General features: G+C 32.8%; 1 long non-coding RNA gene across 1 annotated transcript; it reads right to left on the bottom strand.

Moving 5' to 3' along the window:
• Positions 1-13,485: 13,485 nt before the first annotated feature.
• Positions 13,486-19,178, bottom strand: LOC143074895 (uncharacterized). Its single transcript, XR_012978150.1, has 3 exons — positions 19,087-19,178; positions 17,748-17,857; positions 13,486-13,570 (listed from the first exon to the last, which is right to left on the bottom strand). It is a non-coding gene; the product is annotated as an uncharacterized LOC143074895 (long non-coding RNA).
• Between the last annotated feature and the right edge of the window lie 1,323 nt (positions 19,179-20,501).

Genomic DNA, 20,501 nt, shown 5'->3' with positions numbered 1-20,501 from the left:
TGTTCGTTAGAAAACTTAAGAATCGACAAATTAATTAGAAAATAATAAAACATTAGCATTTTATCGTGAATATTTAGAAAGCTATCAATATCCAAACAATTGAAAACCAACCAATCTCATTTTGTTTTGTGTTCGAAAAAGAAATAACACATAGGAATTTTCGAATCACACACACAGCTTGTGATAAGTGAACACATATAATTTGCTGTTTTACCTTCAATTTCTTGACAAGTATTCTATATTTATACACGGTGTCGTTGTCATTAACATCTTCGGGTGGTCCATTTATCTTCGTGAAACTTTTCACCGTGCCGTGTATCACTGAACAAATAACCATTGTACTTTCATGTACATAATATATATACATCTCCATGCCTTATATATCATGTACTGTAGTACGTCGCTAGATTAAAACTGACGTGGAAAGATAACATATGGCCAGCGAAAGCTTCATTTGTATAAAGCCCAGGTGGTCTTTTGGTATAGCAGGACGGCTACAGTGCAGGCGATTTGGTGTCACGATATCGCAGTAGCATGGGTTCGAATCCCGGCGAGGGAAGAACAAAAAATTTGCGAAAGCAAATTTACAGGTCTAACATTGTTGGGTTGATGTTTAGACGAGTTGTATATATATATATATGATGTATCCATCGAATCGCCATCAATGATGGTGATACATGGCTGTGTACATAATGTATATACAAATCGTCTAAACATCAACTGCAGCCGTCCCGCTAGACCACACGACCACCTGGGCTCTAAAAATAGAGCTTTCGCTGGCCGTGTGTTACCTTTCCTCGTCAGTTTTAATCTAGCGGCGTACTACAGTACATGATATATAAGGCATGAAGATGTTATTGTTACAGATCAGCTAAATTATCTAAAGTAAAGGATCCTACAAATTAATGTAAGATACAGTCACAGAAAATAATTATATTTATAAGTCTGAGTCAGTGACAACTCTACAGCAGATGTATCCATCGGATCGCCATCAATGATGGTGATACATGGCTGTGTACATAATGTATATACAACTCGTCTAAACATCAACCCAACAATGTTAGATCTGTAAATTTGCTTTCGCAAATTTTTGGTTCTTTCCTCGCCGGGATTCAAACATATATATGTATGCGTTACATTCAATTGTAAATCACAGTCACTTCAACATCTTCAATCTCACAGTTTTGGAAACATGTAACTCTATCGTTCTGAACGGAAGTTACGGACTCCAGTGTTTATACCTGTTATGCAGGTTTGAAGATTCTCTTGGCCGTAAGTGTCAATAATGGCATGTTCTATAGCATGGCGACGTCTTGGTGACAATGGAATTTTCCTTTGTTACCCCAGAAGTTTCTGCCAATATTTTTTTTGTGGAGAAAATAACATTTTTACAAGGTTCCAACCAAAGTTACTTGCTGATACAGAGTCAGTCATTGTTGTGTGCACTTTGTCGAGTTCAATTCGAAACTCTGTGTCTGCAAGAGCCGGTAGCAAATCAGCTGGACTTACAATTTCTAACAGTGCACCACTAAAGCATTTGGTAATTGTTTCTGTTTTACGCCATGATACTTCTTTGCTAGGTCTACCGTTAGACATGTTAGACATATTGGAAATGGAAATTGGATGTGTTTCAACAAGTGGCAGTAGTGTTGTAGGAAGTGGCGCTGACTTTCCTGTAAGAGACTGCATCTGGCTAATTGACACTGTGGTAGGAGATACGTCAGTTGATACAATCGACTCTGATGATGATGGTTGCATGGATAGTGTTGTAGTTGGTATCACAGATTTACAGGCTAAAGTTTGTATGGCTTGTATCTTCGAAGACAATATGTCATCTGGTCCAAAGGCTGTTGATTGTGCTGGTTGTGTGGCAGTCTTTCTAGGTCTAGTCATTGGGGGGAGCAAGAATGTCTCTTCATCTGATGATTCAGTTGGTGAAGATAATATGTCACTCGAGACTGCTGTCTGATCATTTAAATCTGAATGCTGTTTTGTCTCTTCAGATGATGGATACTCAATGATGTATTTAACTATACTTTGTTGATCTGGCTCATTGTTGTCTAATAGATCATGTATACTGTTAGTCAGATTAGGAATGTCACTGATATTCCCATCATTCTGTCTTCTTAACATTTAGAGAATGGTGTTTTGTGTATTTAACAGTTCTTCTAACTTTTTTTCAATTGTAGATGTTGACTCTTTTATGTCTGGTGTCTAGGTAGACCTTTCTTTTGTTCCTTTACTAAGCTGACTAAAAATAATAGATGATTGTGTCTGTGTCTGGGTTGTTGCACACGTTGTATTAAGTTTTTTGGCGTCTGATGGTATTTCAATGTGTGTTAAATTTTAATGTTGTGTTTCTGTTGTGTCGTAGCTCTTGTATTCAATATGTTTCTCTCAGTTTTAGTTTGAAATCCATTTTTTTTTCTCAATGGATTTATAAACTTCGAACAGCGGTATACTACTGTTGGCTTTCTTATTGTAGTTTTAACACTATTGCTCGGGGGGAAATATTCACGAATGTCATGCCTACCAATGTTAAAACTATAATAAAGTATTGCTTGAATCAATCATTTCTTAAATTTATGTACAGAAAACCGTGAATGAATAAACCAAATATGTAATGTAACACATTAACGAATGGCAATCACTGAATTAAAGGTATCTGACTTGTGACAGGCAGATACATACAGAATATGGCTGCGTTAAACATCTAAGCGGGATCCCAACCATACCCTACGGTGGTGAGACAGTACAACAAAAGAACGAACTATATAAATCCGTTGAAAAAGGCTTAACTCATCAGATTGATAAAATTAGAAATACATCTAAAAAACAATCAATGAACTCATGATACATACAAGGATTATATTTTGTATTTACGCCAGACGCACATTTCGTCTACAAAAATGATCGTCGAATGCAAACAAGTTTTAAATTTTACTTTTTGAGGAGCAATTCAAAATTCCTAGACATGAATTGTCGAAATGCGCATCTGGTGCACGAACATTGGTACCGTTAATTTTATTCTGCCAAATACAGCTAAGATAGACTTTTCCTGAGGGAGAAAAGCCTTAGTATTTCAAAAATTCAAAAGTTTTCTAAACAGTTAACATGGTTAATTTATGAATATGACCGTATTAATGATAATTCATGTCAGCACAAAAGTACTGACAATTGGGCTGGTGATACTCTGTTTAACAAATGTACATATACGTTTTCTTTATACAATTTAATATAATATGGTTGTTTTATGATTTATATTGATGTTAATTAGTAAGCTAAAATTATTCAGTAATATATGCAGTTCTTTCCACTGTTGATCAAACAAGGATTATCAATATAGCTATTCACCTTCCTACGATTTTAAAAATGTGTGAATATGTTATATCACAGAAAGGTTTATATATCTAGATATGAATGGTTGTATATTCTTAAACTCCCAAGTTAATACGTTCGGGTAGAATAGGTAAACAAAAGAAATACCAATTTTGATGTATTTTAGATAATTAATTTGCTTTGAATAACCCTAAAACTTCAGAAAATAATTTAGAAGACAAGGATATAGATTAGAAAACGTCATTCATTTGAGCGGGTCGATATGGTATCCTTGATGAGATTTAAAAATTAGCATTTTTAGTTAATTAATCTGTAACAGTGCATTAGTTAAAATGTTTACATAGCTTATAAAACAAAATAATGTCAAGAGTTCGACTAGTCTGATATCAAAATAATGGATAAGTTAATAATGATATAAACAACGTATTTGTTTGAGTTATATCACGTGACACATATATGTATAAATTAGACTCAGGGAATTTACTTAATTTATTATAATTTTGCAATTTGATCGCAGCTATTCCGTGACTTTTACTTCTTTTTTCATATTTTAATATAAAAAAAATACAATACACATGAAGACTTTTATAAATACAAGATATCAACTATAGGTGTTTACTAACAAACAGTAGTACCTAACTTAATATATAAATTGATTTCGATTGGAGCATAAAATGAACTATTCAGAAAAAGATAGACTGACAAATTGGAATTTGATAGAAGTTAAAAAGTACATACTACATGACGTATTTCTCGTTGTATATTCATACTGGGATTGGTAGGGAATTTAACAGTGCTGGTTGTGTATAAATTGAGACTGAAACAAACTGAAGGCAAGTACTTTATACCAATTTTAGCATTTGTTGATATGTGTGTCTGCATTTTGAAAGCACCATTAGATCTATGGATAAATTTACTGCCTGTTAAATTTACATATATAATTTCTTGTCAGATTATGATGTTTTATTCATCATGTTTGGGTTTTCGTCAACATTGCTTCTGGCAGTCATAACCCTGCAGCGTTATTTGAAAGTATGTCGACCATTTGGACCGCAACTTGCTCTGAAGACGAGACGTATATCCCTGCTTGTAATATTTGTTTTGTCTCTTACCGTGTCTGCTCCGTTTATTATCATAAGGGAACAATTACGCATTCCTAACATTGAGTTAAATGTGACAGGATATATGTGTGGTATCAACATAATGACAATTAATCAGAACACCTATCGAACATTTATATTCTATCGATCTTTTATCATTGTTGGTGTTATGCTGGAGCTAATCATTTTAAATTTGTTGATTGGAAGACAAATGATAATTGCAAGTAAAATGTTCACTGTAGTGAATAATGTTTTGAGGATGAGAACCACAAACGAACATATGTCGGCATCAAGAAACAGCTCGGACACAAGTTTTACCACCATCAATTCTGTGAGTATTGCATTAGCTAAAACTGAACTTGACATTGAAAATAGGTCTTCTTATTCTGATGTCATTGGACGGCCGACAAATACACCAATAACCAAAGAACGTATTGCTGCAGCTAAACGTTTTTCATTGATGATTATAGTTATAAACGTAGTATTTATTATTTGTTATATTCCTCAGTTAGCTGTACTCTTATCGCTGTTTTTTAATCGCAGTTTCTGGATCCAAAGAACGAAAGATGAGCTGATTATTATCAACTTTATTGAACAAATGATGATTATGAATAACATAGTCAACCCGTTTGTGTATGGGATGTTTGACAGAAAATTTAGAACTGAGGCGAAAACTTTGATGTGCACATGTTGTAAATATAGAAATAAGTGAATTAGCAGCATTGTTTGAATGCATTCACATTACCTTTCATCTTTCATTGAAAACATTAAGCTTCATAATGTAATTAAAAAATTGAGGAAACTCTTTCAGAACTCTGTTTTTATGAACTCGGATAATTCTCTTTGAGATTTCCCACATATAAAAATTTCAGTGTGTTATCCGGATTTGTTTAATTTCAATTAATTTGTGACTATTGAACAGCCGTATATTACTATTGCCTTTTTACAGACGCCACAAATAATTTTTCCATAATATAATATCTTTTTTACAAATCACAATGAAAATCACTAAACCATCTGTTATTCCTCAAATATACCAAGGAAATACTTGTTAATAACTGTTTGCAAAAAAGGACAAGAAAATCGCCCGCAGTCTACAATAGATAGGAATTGTTGTATGGTCGTTCGCTCTTTTGTTGTATTGTAAAAGTAAGTGTGAAAGAAAAACATATAACAAAAAATATTTCGATTCTCATTTGAATAAATGTATAAAAGTTGTAGTTATTCGAATATCAAGTTATGAAAATTACAAGAATGAACGAAATAAACTACAAAATTGCATACTACGCTTGAAAAAATAAACAATATTTATAGCTTTCAAACAATTTGCGTTTGAACAGGCCAACCAACTACCTAATAACGTGATTGTATGATGTAAATACTTAACATGCAGGCCAGTGAGCTCCACAGAGTGTCAAATAGTAAATAGTTCTCTCATAAACACATTAATTACTGCTTCCAAAGGCCTCTTCTGACCATTTCAAGGTACATGCTATAACAACCTCCGATATACTAAAAAAAACTGTTAACTTTGGGTTCATTTCGGCCTCAGGTAATTATAAGTGTCATAACACAACTTTGTTAGTGGTTTTAACCAAAACATGCATAACTAGTTCGTTGACTATCATACACGAATTTACAATATTTTCTTTTTTTTTCAAATGAAAAAAATGGTGTTTAAAACTGTGTTCAGTTGTGTGTTGTTGGATTTCTGTTTTATTGATGTATTCGATTTTGCGAAATAATGGATTCCTAAACTTTAAGAAGGTGGTGGATATTTCACTGCGCACACAGACATTCGATATCATGCATTTACAATAATTGATGTTTAATGTAAAAAGTATAAACACAAACATACTGAACTCCGAGGAAAATTCAAAAAGGAAAATCAAAAATCAAAAGGCAGAATCAAAAGTCCAAACACATCAAACGAATGGATAACAACTGTCATATTCCTGACTTGGTACAGGCATTTTCTAATGTAGAAAATGGTGGATTGAACCTGGTTTTATAGCTAGCTAAACCTCTCACTTGTATGACAGTCGCATCAAATTCCATTACATTGTCAACGATGCATGAACAAAACACATATACTCACAGAGTAAAAAGGTCAAAAATAGGGGTACAGCAGTCAATATTGTGTTATCATCTTAATATCACTATAAAAACAACAAATGTAACGAAGAAACACAAAAAGGCATACCTCAAATTTAACATACTCATTTTGCTTTTCTTATACGACTTAATTTATCTATGTAAAGTCTACCCGTAAAGGATAGAAGGTTTCCAGTACTGGTATAAAATTGCGCGATTGCAATTCGCACAGGTAGATATAAAAATAATTTTGTCGTTCAAAGTATGAGGGCATACATACATGCAGAGTTACGTAAAGTGGATATAACAAAAAAACCAGACTGAACATAAAGTAATAATAATAAATAAAATAAGTGTGTGGTTCAAAGTATGACGGGATACATAAGTGCAGTTTCACGTCAAATGTGTATCATAAAAAACAGACTTAACAGAAAAAGTAGTAAAATTGAATAAAATAGTCCATTCATAGTATGTCAAGATCTATAAGTAAAAGTAATAAAATAAATGAAATAATTTTGTCGTTCAAAGTATGATGTTTTACATACCCACAGTGTCACTTCAAAAGTATATCTAAAAAAACTGACTTAACAGTACAAGTAATATTAATAAAGACAAATAAAGGAATAGTATAACACGTTATTAAGATTATTACCAACGTCAGTACGCAAAATCTATACTTCAAGACCATCTTGTATTTTTTCTGAAGTTGATACGGAATATTTATAAACAAGTTCTGGGTATCTTCCGATGAACTTTTTTTAGAAAAAGGACGAGACGCACTTTGCCCTCCCCCTGGTTCATCAACTTTCTGCGCAGACACCGGTGACGTTTTACAAAGTCTGAATAGGAGCTGCAAGCTCTAGAATACCTAATAAGTCGGGAAATGTATATTCCATATGCAGGTGAATTTCGTATATTACTACTCAGGTGGGGGGAATTGATAATTTCAAAATTAAAATCGTCTCGTTTGTCATAGATTCTGGTACTGAGATGACTGTGTGTGTCAAATTCGAGATATAAGTCTAAAAATGAGGAGGAGGAAGCCGTGTCTAAGGTCTCTTTAATTTCTAGTTCTAGTGGGTATATTAGTGGAACCAAATCAGAAAAGTTCGGATTGTTAATGGAAAGAACATCATCAATATATCTGAAAGTGACATTTAATAACCTGGCTTCTTTGATCTTCTTTTTTTTGACAAGTGTCTGAAGGAACTCCGATTCATATGAAAATAAGAGGAGGTCGGCAAAGAGAGGCGCACAGTTCGTTCCCATTGAATGCCGACAATTTGTTGAATAATAAAATTGAGAATGGAAATGGGGAATGTGTCAAAGAGACAACAACCCGACCAAATAAAAAACAACAGCAGAAGGTCACCAACAGGTCTTCAATGTAGCGAGAAATTCCTGCACCCGGAGGCGTCCTTCAGCTGGCCCCTAAACAAATATATACTAGTTCAGTGATAATGAACGCCATACTAATTTCCAAATTGTACACAAGAAACTAAAATTAAAATAATACAAGACTAACAAATGCCAGAGGCTCCTGACTTGGGACAAGCGCAAACATGCGGCGGGGTTAAACATGTGTGTGAGATCTCAACCCTCCCCCTATACCTCTAACCAATGTAGAAAAATAATAATAAATAAGTGTACCTCCAAATTCAACATATATGTTGTCAATAAGAAACTCCAGCATACTGATCACTTGTTCCTCTGTGTAGTATGCTTTACCCTTTTGTTCCTTATTAACAAAATATGCCTTATGGTATCCGAAAGTGATAAATCTAAAGCGTATGCTACCATTTTATGATTAAAAGCATTGTGGATTATTTCTTTTAGACGGTTTTTCAATTTCACATGGGGAATGGTTGTATACAAGGTTGAATAATTAATGTTTTAATAGAACTAATTTTAGAAAAAGACCGAGATTTAATATTATCCAGAAGTTCTTTAGAGTTTTTAAGAATCCACATATGGTTAATACCACTACGTGAGTAAACAGTTTCACAGTATATCTGAAGACCCTCTTTGACTGCGGACAGAATTTTAGTCAATCTGATGGACAATTCTTTAGTAGAACAAGCAGATGAGCCGGCAATGTACCGTTGTTTGTACGGAATTTTAGGTATCCAATACAAACAAGGTAAGTCCTCCAATTTGTTAAATGCAATGTTCATAGAAGCCATGAAGGACTGATGATTCGCCAAAATCTCATCCTTGTCAAATGATATGTTTTTGTATGTTGGATTACCTGAGTGCTCATTCATTCCTAATTCTTTTACAAGACACTCGTAGTAATACGATTTACATATAAAGACAATATTATTAGAAGCTTTGTCCGCAGGAACAACAACATACTTATCTTGAAGAGATGATAGACATTTTACAGCCTCTTTGTCACTGAAAATGGACGTAGGTCGATCATTCACACAGTTTTTCAACTTATGAATGCGACATTTTATCAAAGACCTGATTACTTTGACTCATTCTGACAAAGTGTTCAGTTGAACTTCTTCTCGTTTAGCCCATGCGCTGGCGTAGTTCTCAATGGAATCCATAATTATTTTGAAGTTATGGTTCCAATTGATGTGTTGGGGTTCTCTAAACTTAGGAGCACGATAAATCACTTTTCGGAGATTTTCATGTTGAAATATGTTTAGATCCCCAGTAATAACATGGCCAGAGGGGTTGTAATTGTAAGGCGAGTGGGAACAGTCACATGTTAGAGGTTTTTTGTAGGTATTGTTCTAAGTCAGCGTCCTGAAATGCTTGTTTATAGTTACATATTTTGGGTGCAATGGTTTTGGTGTAACTGTAGGATACAATAGGAACAGACTGATTTTGAAAATAGATAGGATTTTTTTATGTTACCTCCTTGTGATGTGAAACGTTGCTGATGTTGATTCCATCAATTCCTCTATTGGTAAAGCGAACAGGAAGAAATCTTCTCTGTTCCTCATGTAAAGGTTAGTAAGCGTTGTCTACATAGATATTTGAAATCGTCTTAGAAAAGTATTTTTTTCTGGTAACATGTCCTTAACATGTCCTTTGTTTAGTCATTCATCATTGCAAGACCCAACATCAAGAAATACCTCAAACAATACCAAAAATGTTTAAAATTACAGAACAGTGGTAAAACATTATTTGTGACAAGAAACACACGGTTGAAGGAACCATGGCATTTACATCCTTTATACATTTGCAACTAGTTATGTCTATAAAAATAAATTAAATAATTCCAACTGATTGAATTGTATATGATTAATTTAGTTTGAAAATAAATTTATGCTATAATCTCCTTTTTTTCTGTTTCCGTTTATGGAGTTTCCTTTTTTAGTATGTGCAACTTTGGATGTAAGGAATGTTTAAATTATAGTTCTTTAAAAGAGGGACGAAAGATACCAAAGGGACAGTCAAACTCATAAATCTGAAACAAACTGACAACGCCATGGCTAAAAATGAAAAAGACAAACAGAAAAACAATAGTACACATGACACAACATAGAAAACTAAAGACTCAGGTGCTCCGGAAGGGTAAGCAGATCCTGCTCCACATGCTGCACCCGTCGTGTTGCTTATGTGATTACAAATCCGGTAAATAGTCTAATTCGGTAGGTCAAATTCATGAAAGGGAAGGGGATTGTAGTTACGACGTGAGGAACATATCCGATATCATTTGTGAAATGGTTATTCCATAACGGTCAACCAACTCGTGATGGCGTCCGTAAAATTTACGAAGGGAGGATTTCAACTTTACCATTTGGAACTCTTGATTTAATAGCTTCCTTGTGAGCAGTAACCCTCTATCAAAAAAATCATGATAGGAAATGCAAGCACGGGAATATCGTATCAATTGAGAGATATATACCCCGTATGCAGGTGCTGCTGGAATGTTGCTACTTAGAAATGGAAAGTTCACAATTGGAAAGCTGAAATCATCTCTTTTGTCATAAAGTTTTGTCTTCAACCGACCCTCATTGTCAATTTCTATATGTAAGTCAAGATATGAAGCTGACTTAACTGTATCTGTAGTATCCTTTACTTACATTAAATTTTGCAATTTCTAATAATTTGGCCGTTATCATCACCGAAGTGACATCGATTGGCTAAGATATAATTGTGAATACAGTGCAGATAAATTATAATCCTTTTTGTTATTGACTGGGTTAGAACTGTTCAGCCAGTTTTTTTTTACCATGTTTAATAATTTGTAGACAGTAATTGATGCAATGGAGTGGCTACGAAACATTCATCAGGAAAGAAATTAACCTGATATGAGATTTATTAACACTTGGCCGAAATCGTTTTTCTGATCAGTATCACCATGTATCAAACAAAGATACGTTGCAAATAATGCTATGTATAAATGCATGAACGAATTCACTTTAAAACACAGATACTAAATATTTTATCAGTGTAAGAGAAATTTACACCCAAAGGATATGGGTTGAATGTCCTTGTGAGATTGACATTTATTATTGATTGGCCAAAATGGGATGGCGACCAAATTTCGAAACAAATGAAAATGACAGTTTTTTCTTTGTGAGAAAGAGAAGTTCTTGAGTGACGATAATGTTAGAAAAATAACCATTTCTAATAAATTGGGAAACGTTTATTGGTCATGTCAGTTATTGTCGTTTACAATAGTGTAGGTCTAATAAATTTTTAAATGAAGAGAAATTATTTTCTTTTAAACCATCAACTGCTTACAAAATGATTTAACTGGTTTACTTGATACGTCTTCGTTTTTACTCGTATGCTTATATGAGTTTGATTACGTATATCAATTATGGTGAAGGAGCTGATTAAGCACTGAGTGTACACTTATCCGCATTGTACCACTTGCATTTACCATATCTCTCTCTACAGATAGCATTATTCGAGTAGCAATACCGAGTAGTTGAAGTCGTATCTGGAATCTTGCAGTATGTAGATTGCGTGCTGATATCCTGCGAAAAAAAACGTGTGTTATACATTTTAGGTTAATCTTTCTTCACGTCTGACGCCATACATGATACTAGAATCATATTGACAAACAAGTAATCAACTTCTTTTAGGACGCACGGTGACCTATAGTTGTTAATTTCTGTGTCATTTTGGTCTCTTATGGAGAGTTGTCTCATTGGCAATCATATCATACCTTTGTTATATTAAAGTCTGAAATGGTAATTTTGACATCATCAGAATGGTCTGAGCAATACATTATATAGTCAGGTTTAGGCATGCAGTCGATTTTTACTGAGATGATTAAAGTGCAATGAACACAATTGCAGTCACATCAGAGCTGTACAGATGTATGTATTCCTTTCAGTATAATGTTGATGAACGTGTACAAAGATCTACTGAACAGTTTAGAAATGGACTGACAGCAACTGCATTGTTATAAACGTACTTAAACGGCAGAAGAAGACGCGTGTCTGAAAAATTGTCTGCAAAAGGGAATGACTGTATAAGTTAGTGTTGCCTTTTAAGGGCAGTTTCAATCAAAATAACCGTTTCGGATCTTAATTGTGACAAAACCGAAAGGTTCCGGAAATGGATAAGGTTTTCCTTTAAATATTGTTTAGTCAATATCTGTTTGTATTTTTGTAAATTTCTCTATATTCTCTCTAATTTAGTAGCCAACTGTGTGTCTAATATGTAAAGACCGGTTGAATAATCTTACAAGCAAGGTGTGCTTGGGTTTCTGGGTCTGCCTTTTTTCAAAATTAAAGTAAAAAATCTAGTCTAAACGTGTGGAATTACGAGAACACTTAACCCATCAACTGATTAAGCGAGGCGAACCATATTACAGGGTATTTCAATTCATTAGCCGAAAACAAATGAAAACGCCATAGAAAAATAAACGAATTAGAACAAAAAGACAAACACAATGCCTAAAAAACACTGCATACAATTCAGCATGTTCCAACTCTAACATTCCAACGTTATTTAAAAATGAGCGTTATTTCGAGTGCTTTGTCAAAGCAACGTGGATACAATGTGCGATACATCTGAAACATGTGCAATATGCTAGCTCAACTTACACTGTGAATAAATTAATGGTGTTAGGTGTAAATGTGTAATGCCCCTTTCAGTACCGTTGACTATATCTTTCAGGTCAGTTTGCATTTTTTGTCATGTTATAGGAAGCAGGAGACCCCGGATATTAAATCTTAGCCAATAAAGATCGGAATAGTAAACTAAATGCATTTTGAACTAGAGAAATAGAATTCAAATACTTACCTTGCAACCACGATCACAGTTTCTTTTATACGTGTTTATTCCAGTCCCTAATAAGTAGTCCCGAACAAACGGCCTTTTGTCAAGGTCTTTGATCTTGTAAACAATTATATTTAAAGCAAGGCTTCGAAATCCACCAGTGGCAGTTTTAAATCCTAATTAAAATATGTGATAGAATCAGTGGTTTATGGCTATTTACCAAAGGTGGTGCATTTATTAGTGCATAGTTGCTGTAGTACAGATTAGAATCATATCGTGGTATTCTTGACTGTGACAAAGCCATCAGCCACTATCAAACCACATGGTTCCTTCAAGGAACAACACAATAGAACAAAATATTGAAAAGGAACCTTCTTCCTTCACCATCATTTGCATACATCCATAATTTTGATTCGCATATGTTATTATATTTGTTTTTTTATGGACTGTATTTTATTTCTCAATGTATTTTTTGTTATTTTTTTTTTATCAATGACAGTGATGTCTTTCTTTTTACTACGAACGTGTTTTCATGCGGTTTATCTTCTCTTATTCTTTGCACTAATCAGGGGAATTTTTGGTTACATATTTCGACTCCTGTGTTAGTGTTTTTTGTCTGTTGCATTACATGCATCTTGTCTTCATGTTTTGTGTATATTAAAAGTAGGTCTTAATACAGCGATTTCCTTCTAGAACACTTAAGTGTTGTAATAAATCCAACATGTCAGCTTACCTGATAAGACATATTCTTCTCCAACAGTCAGGCTAAGCGAACAGAGGCCGCCATTCCCCGATGTTTCAACTATAACGTCTTTACCTTCCTTGATCTTGGCAGGTCCCTGCGATATTAAATACTCTTAAAGTAACACCCTTTATAGTTATAAACATGTATTTAATAGTTTGAATATTTACGTTAATGTCAACGTTATGATGTACACAAAACTACAAAGTACACAAAGACTTCAGGAAAATGTCCTATTTTATTATAATCTAGTAAAGTGTCTATTCACATCGTGAAGTCTGAATCATTTTGAATAACCTTACCAGAACAATAAATAAATCGCACACTATTGAATGGATTAAGTTCGGTAGGTATCATATTTTCAATTGTTGTATTGAATATTTTCAAATCGCGCGTTAATTATTCAAAGATCGTAGTATTCGAAATTATTTTATAAAACGTTTTTAACAATAACATCAATATTTACAAATCTTATAAAGGAAATTACTACAAATGATCGATAGATGAATACAGAAAAAATCGCCGTTGTAGAACCGTAAGCTTTGAGGGCATTTTTCCAAAAGTGAGCCCCCAAACGTCGATTACAATTGATATCAAACCAAAGACATGCAGCTGTTTTTATTATTTGACAAGAACGTTCATTTCACTTATTTGTGTACTTATTTCACTAGGAAAATATCTGTTCACGGCAAATTAGTGGTCAAAAGTAAGTGGTTTCATTTGAATTTCATTTTGGGACTTCTAAAAATAAAGGCGACCATGCCTGATGAGGTCACATATAAAGAACACAACTTTCTGCAAATCTTTGGAAATGAAGGATCCAAATCATTGGAAAACAGCTTCCATCACTATAACTCGTGTAATACAAATTTTTGCAGCTCTCACCAGTTAAATTTGAATTATTTCAAAAGTTCGGCAAGCCTCGCGCTTTATACATGCTAAATAGTACAAGTAAACTGTCTCGAGTGTAGAAATATTGTAAAACATCTGATAGAGTATATTTATATAACGCATATACGATTATTTTCAATTTGTGAACATTATTTTTGATATATGTAGACTTTAACAAAACAATTGTTATGTATGAACACACTGTACATGTATGTGCTACACAGTTTAGCTACAGAAAATGTGTTAGTTTATATGTATTTGTATACTTGCTTGAATTTAGAAGACAATAGTGATGTTTGATTGTGATGCTTATTCACACAGGTTTGACTGCAAAATTTCATGAGGCATTCATAGGGTCTTATCAGAAGTTGTGTTTTGATGAATCGGAAATATTTTAAAATGTAACATCTACAATGTAAACTTTTGACAAATATAAAAATACACTGTGATAAAAACGTTATCATTAGTAATTATGCTTTGTTATTCTTGATAGCTTTGTTTTGATCTTCCTATGTTTGTAAAGTTGGTCATCAATTTTTTTTCTTATCTTTACCGGTTTTTTTTATGAAAGCTTAAACCGATTCATGCCACAAACTGTTCGTTAGAAACTTAAGAATCGACATATTTTAAAAGTAAAGATAAATAGCCGTAAAATTAAAACATTAGCATTACATCGTGAATGTTTAAAAAGCTATCAATAAAACGGGCCCGTATTACACTTATCAATTCAAAGTTTTAGAAAGTTTTGAACTTTTAGATTTTTGGAATTTTGATCAAAGTTTTAAAATATCAAAATTTCAAATTGTGTTAAAGTTTTGAAATTTTGAAATTTTAACCAAATTATAAAAATATCAAAATTCTTAATATCGTTTATAAATTTGATAGTTTAGAAATTTGATCAAACTTTTAAAAAACTATAATAAAATTGAGAATGGAAATGGGGAATGTGTCAAAGAGACAACAACCCGACCAAATAAAAAACAGCAGAAGGTCACCAACAGGTCTTCAATGTAGCGAGAAATTCCCGCACCCGGAGGCGTCCTTAAGCTGGCCCCTAAACAAATATGTACTAGTTCAGTGATAATGAACGCCATACTAATTTCCAAATTGTACACAAGAAACTAAATTAAAATAATACAAGACTACATGTAACAAAGGCCAGAGGCTCCTGACTTGGGACAGGCGCAAAAATGCGGCGGGGTTAAACATGTTTGTGAGATCTCAACCCTCCCCCTATACCTCTAACCAATGTAGAAAAGTAAACGCATAACAATACGCACATTAAAATTCAGTTCAAGAGAAGTCCGAGTCTGATGTCAGAAGATGTAACCAAAGATAACCATGATAACTAACGTGCAATTTTGATTATTTCACTTTTTGAAAGTTTGATTTTTTAAATTTTTGATTAAAATAACAAAAATAGAAAATGCGCGAAAAGAGGGGTACTAGTACCTGAAAACACTGATGTAAACACGGCTCTGATAAGAATCCTTTTTAGTTATAAATAAATAACACGAAATATATCAAAACGTTTTTAATTACAAAATAAATAATGAAAAGAAGAAGTTGGTTTTTTTTATGAAACATATTAGACATCACATGGGAAAACAGTATCCTAAAATTTTATTAAGGTTGTGGATCAGAATATTTTAATGTACCATTATCGAAGCCCCTAGTGGTAGTGTCAAGTACAAAAAAGTGACTATCTAACTATTGAATTCCCCCGAAGATTACCATTTATTGCTGATATAAACTTTTGACTTTCAAAATGCCGACACCTAAAAATGGATAGATGGGCGCTTAATGTAGTACAGCGGCAACTATTACATAAACATAAATGCTAGATGGGCGCTTAATGTAGTACAGCGGCAAGTATTACATAAATATTAATGCTCGTGAAAATAATGTTTATGGTATACGTTTATATATACGATATGAAAGGTTTCAACTTTTACAAACAGAGCTATAAGTTGGATTTAAAAGTTTACTTTATTTGGCATTTAAATTTGATTTGACTTTATTTGCCTTTTTAACTTAATTTGGTTCCAGTGTCAGTGATAAGTCTTAAAAAGTTTGTAGACGAAACGCGCATCTGGTGCAAAAATCGGTAAAATTTAGTCCTGGTATCCATCAAGGATGAGTTTTTGTAGATACCTTGTAACAGTATCTTGGCTCCAATCAACTTATACTGGATCTTAGTACTCTTAATTTCAGCGAAAATAAGATATATACATATATATTAAAAACCTCCCACATTGTGGACTAGCACAACCTTAATTGGGACACCATGCATTCAGTTTCCCTACCGTACCAAAAAAAAATATTAATTAAAATCATTGATACAAGGCAATATAATTATGATCGTCATATAACCGATTAAAATGAAAACCGATAACGTTGAAAGTTACGACCGAATCGCATTTCTTGATCGACCTTCTTACGGAACGCTCAAAGCTGAATATTTAGGGCCAACAACTTACAAAGAACAGATTAAAACGTTTAAGATGATCGTTCATAGTGTAAATGAAATGATACATTCTTTACCGTAGCCAACATGATTGCAGAAAGTAAGAAGTTGTAGAGGAAAACAGAAAAAAATGAAATCAAAAGAGATAATACACCTAGTATTGAGCCTTGTTGTTGCTTAGAGTACAGTAGAAATTTTTATACATGCGCAACCTTATCATACATTTTGACCTACTTCGAGTTGATCAGTTTTTACTGTTACTCCTGTTTCTCCTAAAATATGGGTGCTAGAAAAACCAGCAAGTAAAATGGTCAGTATCAGAGGCGTACGTCTGGGTTTTAAATGAATTCTCTTCTTTTGAGAAATATTAATTTTGTCATCCATTTTTCATCGCTTACAGCTGTCCGTCTGTTATGTGGTTTTTATTTCATACATAAACTTTTAAGTATCAGTATGTTTTCAATTCATATTGTTTTGTTTCGTTCTGCTTTTTTGGCGTTTCGCTTTTTACAGGTACCCCTCTTTTTGTTCCATATCTTTCAAAGAAATTATCAAAATTTCACGTTAGGTTTAGTATTTTAAAAGTTTGATCAAATTCCTAAACTATAAAATTTATTAACGATATTTAGAATTTTGATATTTTGATAATTTGCTTAAAATTTCAAAATTTCAAAACTTAAACACACAATTTGAAAGTTCGATATTTTAAAACTTTGATCAAAATTCCAAAAATCTAAAATTTCAAAACTTTTTAAAACTTTGAATTGATAAGTGTTACACGGACCAAAATGTTCCAAACAATTGAAAACCAACCAATCTCATTTTATTTTGTGTTCGAAAAAGAAATAACACATAGGAATTATCGAATCACACACACAGCTTGTGATAAGTGAACACATATAATTTTCTGTTTTACCTTCAATTTCTTGATAACAAATATACTATATTTATACACGGCGTCGTTGTCATTAACATCTTCAGGTGGTCCATTTATCTTTGTGACACTTTTCACCGTTCCGTGTATCACTGAACAAATAAACATAGTACTTACATAATAAATATATATATACATACACAGTTTTATGATTAAAAAGAAACAGTGAAACACTACTATATCTTTTTTTTATACTCTCGTACATGTAGTAATAGATCAAATTGCTACATGTCATTGTAAACTTTGGAGAATTTCTTAAGTAACATTATGATTAGTCATTTTGTATATTTTAAAATAATAAGGTATATGATACGGAATATTTATCAACAAGGTATTGGTACCTTTCGGTGGAGGACATTGATGATTTCAAAATTATAATCGTCTCGTTTATTATCATGATCATATATGATAACAATTACTTGATAGATAAAATTGTTGTATTTTCTAAAAAAAGAGTAATGTAAATGGCTTATGTATATGCCAGCTGATGCAAATTTAATTTCTTGCATAAGTTCATTTGTAAAAACTGGCCAAACGGGTCATTTTACTTTGCTGTCACCACCTGTGTTTACAGATACACAGGGAACCTCAATAGACTTGAACAAGCTAGTCTAAAACAGAGAATGGTTTAAACACGGGTGTTCTTTATATGAATAGACAAACAGGGTTAAATACTTCTGAAATATTAACTTCACTTTATATTTAACAAGAAACTCAAATAGGGAGAACAATAGGAGTGAAGAATTTTCAAATACGTAAGAGTCTGTGTATCTAAACGCACTTTCTATCATGTAGTTTATAGAATAACATGACACTGTAAAACAGAGGCTGCACCTCTAACTTGAAATCACATATAAACTAACACACAAGATGTGGAAACTTTCAGGACAGTGCCATCAAACTATTCTACGAAAGACTATTATCTATCTGACAATCGAATAGTCTTTTGTCTCGGTCTAACAATACGATCTATTTTCTCATGAGACAGTGTAGTGCCAACAACCAAAGACCAGTTGAACAACTATGGTGTATTATGTGTATTCAGCAAGAAAAAGTAAAATAATTGTGAGCATAAAGATGATTGTCAGTAAATTCATGAATGGTTCAGTAAACAATATCACACAGTTTCTATCTAAATTATTTGCCGCTGAGATTGAGAGAGTTTAAAAGTGGAGTGAACGTATACACAGACAAAAGTTAACAGAAACTAGAAAACGCCTTCCTCATATTACATCCATGATACATGTTTGCAGCGTAAAAATTCACAGATCATTTGATAGATAAACAAAAATAACATATAAAAATATAATGATCTGCTTACCGAAATCACTGCGACAAAATTTTACTTGTGGATGCTCTTGAGACGGATAGCAACCAAACACACTACTCAACATATAGAGAGAAAAAATCAACATCCCAATAGACATTAACTGTGAATACGTCATTATGATTTCTCTAACTGTGACGAAATATGTATTTGTGTTGAAAAAACTGAGTGCCTTATATATAAGTAGGTGTAATATTTGGTTGTTAGGAAGTCACGAAGACTATGATATAGTACTGTGTATTAAAACAAATTATCAAAATAAAACCACCTGGAAGGATGTACATGCAAAAATTAATATGAGACATGAACGAACACAGACACGACCAATAGGAATGTCTGGATGAATCTTTTATTTCACAGTTTATAGACAATACAACAATAGTTGATCATAAATTTAATAGTTAATGTTAAAAGTAGGGAAATATTTAGTTTATAAATAGCCAAGTGCAACATGATATACTGTTATAAAACTACAGACAGGATCTACAATGAAGAATGTAACAACAATCCTTCAAACATTTAACACCTGGTACTATTTATTAAACTGTTAACAAATAAAAGCCACCCGGAAGGATGTGCATGCACAAATAAATATGAGATATGAACGAAAATATACACGACAAATAGGAATGTCCGGTTTTATCATTTCCTTTAACGTTAATATACAATACACTATAAATTGATAAAAAAAAACAGCAAGAGCAACATGACATAGTGTTATAAAACTACAAACAGGATCTACAATGAACATGATGAAGAATGTAACAAAAATCCTCCAAAATATTTAACAGCTGGTACTATGTATAGCAACTGTTTTAACACAAACAAAATCCACCCGGAAGGATGAAAATGCATAATAAATATGGAACGTGATAGAAAACATTAACCATGTTAACATAGACCAATTAGAATGCCAATTTGTTTTGTTCCCTACAAACTTAAAATACAATTCAACACATGTTTTCCAATAAAATTTAAAATAATGTTATCTAATATTTATGATAAAAAACATTTTTATATACCTATATGGAGTTATTTTCTTTCAGAACGTCAGGTCGTTCTTTTTCAGAATCAACCCGGACGATACCATGTTTCAATGGTATATGCTCCAAGGCATAACATAATGACCTGTGTAAGGTCATTATTTTCCTTGATTAACATGCAATCTATGATTTACTTCAATATTTTATTCGTCTTATAGTTTTTTGGTGCCGATTTGGATATTTATTTTCTAAAGTTCAACCGATGATCGATGTAAAAGAAACCGTCATTGTAGACCCGCAATTTAATTTTAGAAACAAATAACGTGAAGTTTTGTTGATTTATCGCTTTAATAGTTATAAAGAAACATTATCATATAGGTCAGATGAATTTTAATGTAGACTTTCATAAAATAAATCCAGATTTAA

Source organism: Mytilus galloprovincialis, chromosome 5 (genome assembly GCF_965363235.1).
Source record: "Mytilus galloprovincialis chromosome 5, xbMytGall1.hap1.1, whole genome shotgun sequence".
NCBI classification, from domain to species: domain Eukaryota; kingdom Metazoa; phylum Mollusca; class Bivalvia; order Mytilida; family Mytilidae; genus Mytilus; species Mytilus galloprovincialis.
Note: the sequence above shows the minus strand (reverse complement) of the source record. Positions and strands in the feature narration are given on the sequence as shown.